The following is a 5,274-nucleotide window of genomic DNA, read 5'->3' as shown; positions in this document are numbered from 1 at the left end:
TTTTTTCGTCATCTACTGAATTTTTTCGTCAACGATACCAGGGACACCGAAACACCGGGGAACATGAAATTTGGTGGGCATGTAGCCCCACTAGACTTTTACGGAAAAATTTCGTTTGGTCCCCGGGGGCCACTCCCCCCCCCCGCCGCACTGGGCCCCCCCAAACCCAAAAAATGCAGTTTTTACTAAATAACTACCTGAACCGTGGCACCGAGGATGAAGACATTTTTATGGTATGTTGCTCTTAAGGGCCCACATCAACCTAGCCCATAATCACTCATTTGTGATTTGCGCCCCTCCCATAAAAAATGAAAATGCAATATTATTCTGCTTTAATTGCCCCTATCTTCAGTTGAGATGTTCAGAACTGCACCATATTTCATGTGTATGATTAACTTGACATCCTCTGGGGGTATGCTAAGTTTCGTAGAATTTCATCCATGGGGGGGTATAAAATAAATTCATTTATGTGCACATTTAGTGACTGTACACTCATCGGCCTGTAGATGGTGCTGTTGAGCGAAGGGTTGCTGGTTTAGGATGATACTGTCACACACACACACATGCAGGAATACAAACAAACGCAAGCATGCACACACACTGACATCCACACGCACAGACACACACACACAAACACACATGCGCACACACATGTACGCACGCACACATACACGCACAGACACACACACACACAGACACACACATACACAAACACACACACACATACACACACACACAGACAGACATGCACATACTACTACTTTTTTTAGGTATCAGCCATACAGTATACCCGATTTACCAATACCCAATGTGTTATGCTTGGGCAGTATACTAATGAGGTGGGTGGGACATGTGCAGTATACTAATGAGGTGGGTGGGACATGTTTCATGCCATGTTAGATCACATCCTGAGAGTCTACGCTTTCAGAAAATATATAGTTTATATAGTTGAATCAGTTTTCTCTTCATGGTACAGACCAAAATGTATTATGTGTACACTTTCTTCACCTAAATCCATAAAATCCCATTCATTTCAATGGGACATTTACTTAAGTGTTCTACTAGGTACAGTGGGAATGAGTTTAATTTTGTTAACATTGTTTTTTTAAAACTCTGGGACCAGGGCTACAAGATAAAACCACTTTTTTGGGGAAAAAATGTTTTTTATTTCAGTAAAACACAACAAACCCATGCCAAAATCAGATAACTGACTTTTACCATAAACAGGCACCTCAACCGTTTGGTAGAGGTTTGTAGAAATTGAATGGGAGGGTCCTTTGAAAAAAAAATCACAGATTTTTCATACTTAGTATGTATAAGTATATTTTTTGTGGAAAGCCAGTGCAGGCCTGAGCGGCGGTCATATTTTGTACCGCCATGCGGTACATCTAGTTTTAAAACTAACATTCAAATTGATAGAGTTCATAAAACTGTTGATATTCAATTATTTTCATATACAGTTTGGACTAGGAAACTTAGGATAAAATCAATCAATCAATCAATCAATCAATCAATCAATCAATCAATCAATCAGTCAGTCAGTCTGTCACAGAGATTCCGGAAAATACACGGATAATGTGTCCCGGGATCGTTTGATTTTGGTTCATTCACACTGCCAGTGATTATCTGGAATCTGTGAGTGCGTTCACACACATCCCATAAAGATCCCGTAAAGACACGTGACGTCAGGATGTGATAACTCCTGTCAGATATCAGTTCTGCTGACAACTCCTCTTCGTTATTTCTACACGAAGACGAGTCCATACTCCCCAGTAACGGCACTGGGTTTGCCGAGTGGCTCGTTCCCTATATGCTGTAGCATAGGTTGTAGAAAGGCCTGTGCGATGGCACGTGCGTCATCACTACAACACACCCCTTACGGCATTGGTCCTGGATTTTGTTCACACAGGGTGCGTTCCGGGACTGATCGCGGCAATGTTTCTAGGTCCCCATCCCGTCATCAATCCCGGGACGTGTTTGTGTTCACACAGAAGGCACTCTTGCAATTTTACTGCAATTTCCCAGGATCAACGCACTGTATATAAGGGGCTTATCTATCTATCTATCTATCTATCTATCTATCTATCTATCTATCTATCTATCTATCTATCTATCTATCTATCTATCTATCTATCTATCTATCTATCTATCTATCTATCTATCTATCTATCTATCTATCTATCAAGACTAAACCCCCATGAGCTTCCCCACAAGCACAACAGCTGGTACGTGTCAATCATTATATACTGTCATTTCTGTTAATTATGTTGTACTATAGGTAAAGTTCTACAGGCTACAGAAACGATTCCCCAGTCCTTTTGTCATAAGTGTAATTGATAGGCATCCCCTTACCAGAGGCACTCAAGAGATCTCCAAAAATCCTTTATAAGCCAAGTCCTAAAATACAACTTCATTCATATTTTATTCAAGCTAAAAGTTTAACCACTGCAAAATGTATAACTCTTCACCCCGTTCAAATGAATTATTGATCTTACTTAAGCCAGGCAATCTCATCATCACATTGACTCAACAATGTATTCTGTTGTTATGCCCTTCACATCGTAACCTGGTTTTCTAAGAACACTATAATCAATTCATTGAGATATTTTTAAACATATTTAAACAGAGCAGGCAAAGCAGTCAGATGTTTATCTTTACAGCACTTGCAAGTCAGCAATGTTTTGATATTCTTCGAACGCTCTGGTCAAAGTTTGTTCAAAATCCCAAACCGCAAGTATTAAACATAGTCAATCATTTAGCCTGAGCTTCTTAACATGGCGAATTAGCCTTCCAGGACAGGTTGGCTTAAAACTCACATCACAACTACTATATGAGTATTTAATTTACACAGAACCAAAGCATAAAACCTACACTTACATTGAATTTGTAACACGGTTTGTTGTTCAGGGAAGGAAGTGGGAACCGGCGAACGTTTAAACACTTTAATAATCACAAAACACAAAATGAATATAAAAACGGCAGACCCTCATGGACGACTACTGCACAAACATAAATAAAACATAATGTAAAAGTCCAGGTCTGGTCCTCTCTTGTCCTTCACTGTTGTTGCACCTCCTTTTATGCTTCTGTAGCTCCTCCGTGAGATATACGAGGCGGTGTGCCGCGCTTGTGACGCTCATTATCAATCACTCCATCGGCCTTGCGCCGCTCTCACAGCTCTCTGCCTCATCCTGCTTGCCACATACCCCCATCGCAGGCCGGAGAATACCCACAAGACTGCGCTCTACTGCGCTCGACAGCCCCTGACCAGAGTCCATTGATGGCGCTCCTGAGTCAGTCCCTGAGCCCGCCAGTGCAGCACAGGAGGACACTCCCGAGCCAAGTCCAGTGCCTGTCTCTGCAGGCCTAGAGGGTGTCTCAGCAGCCCCCGAGGGCACCCCAGAGTCAAGTCCAGTGTATATTCTTGCAGCTATAGAGGACGTTTCTGAGCCAGTGTCTAGGACTGTTCATTAAACTCCTGAACCCATTTCCCTGACAAGCACCCTTCCTGCCAGGTCAGTCATGGCCCCTGAGTTCATCCCCAAGTCCTTCCCCAATCAAGAATTTATCCCAAAGACAGTTTCTGACACCAAGGCCATTTTCAAGCCCCGACCATTGGAGCAAGCCCATGTCCTAGGAAGACCACTAATTTTGTCCCTACCCCTCCCATCCCTCCCACTGTGTTACCTGGTCACTACGTGTTTTCAAGGCCGGCACCTTCCTGGTCAGCCCCAAACTACTTCCATGGATTATGTTCTCCCTCCCTGTGTTTCCTGGATGCCCTGGAACTCCAAGTTTTGTTCCCCCTCCATCCTCCCAGTTGGTACCTCCTTGGACTCCTTTGCTAAGTGTGGATGCCGGGAGGTGTCCGTTTGAGGGTGGGGTCCTGTCTTATCTGTCTTGTCTCTGTTCAATGCTTCTTTGTTTGCCTTGTGTCTGACCACATGGCTCTGTCTTTGATTGTTTTGGTCATGTGCTCTTCTAGTCCCTCCTCCTTGTTTCCCATTACCACGCCCCCTTATTTAGTCCTTGGCTGTGTCCGAAAACAAGGCAGCTTACTTGTTGCCTTGCTGCCCTATCAGGCAATGCTATCATAAGCTAGGCTTATGTGCAGGCAGCGTCTGCGCACGAAGGTTCCTCACGAAACAGATTTCGGACAGACTTGAGGCAGCATAACGGTTTAATGATCTGCAGCAAAATAGAGCAAACTTTGGTGAAAACTAAGTGAATATTTAATGACTACAATAGTAATTTCTTGCTAGAAATGACATCATAAGTGGAAAACGTTTATCAAAAATGTACATTTACACACAAACTGACCACCAGCCGCAACATTCAGATGCCATCTTTATTTTTCTAGCTCAACTGGCACAGAATGGAAAGCATAGGATTGTGGGATATCAAAGGCAGCGAAGGATAGATCTATGCTGCCATTTGATCGATCAAATGAAGGTATCTCAGGAGACAGGAAGTGAAACTAACATTTCATTCGGACTTGCCTTGATACCTTAATTCCGACCTTGGAACGTGTCCTCCGAAGGCAGCATTTATCAGTTTTCGGACACAGTCCTCATCTAGTCCTCGTTTGCATGATTGTGTTCACCTGATCCTTATGTGCTCTGCTCTCTTTATGTTGGGCTCCTTTCCCTCACGTCTTTGTTGGTTTGTTGCATTCGTTGTGTGCATGTGTTTCTCGCAGATCTTGTCAGTCAGTGCTATAGATTTTGTGTTCTCTGTCAGTTTTAGCATTGTATTTATTTAATTTAAATTGTTTTCAGTTTTTTCTTTGCTCCTGATTTTTATTCTAGTCAAGTTCCAGTCTTTATTTTGCTCTAGTTCTCCCAAGCTTTGTTTTTGGTTTTCTTTTGTTTTTGATTAGATTGTTAACTAATCTTTTATTTATTTTCTCTCTAGTTCTTAGTTTTTAGACTTTTGCAAGTTTTTAGACTATTTAGACTTTTTTTCTTTTGTTTGTTTACTTGTTTCTTTTGCTAGATCCTGTTATTAGAGGATTTAGTTTCTTTATTTGATGGTTGTCAGTTTTATTTTGCTTTTATATCTTGTTGTCTTTCTTGTTGTCTTGGCCTGTTGGGTCTTGTCTTGTCTTGTGTGTTAGTTCCTGCCTGGATCCTGTTGCACCCTGGTTGTCGACTCTCCTGGTCTGGCAGCTAGTCTGGTGCTACATCTAGTCTCATCACCAACTGTTAAGCCTCTGGCTCCCTGAGTCGCTGCCTTGTCTCCAGCTTTGTCCATCACATCTTTGCTGTCTCATCC

The sequence above is a fragment of the Squalius cephalus genome (assembly GCF_949319135.1).
Source record: "Squalius cephalus genome assembly, chromosome: 23".
NCBI classification, from domain to species: Eukaryota; Metazoa; Chordata; class Actinopteri; order Cypriniformes; family Leuciscidae; genus Squalius; species Squalius cephalus.
Note: the sequence above shows the minus strand (reverse complement) of the source record.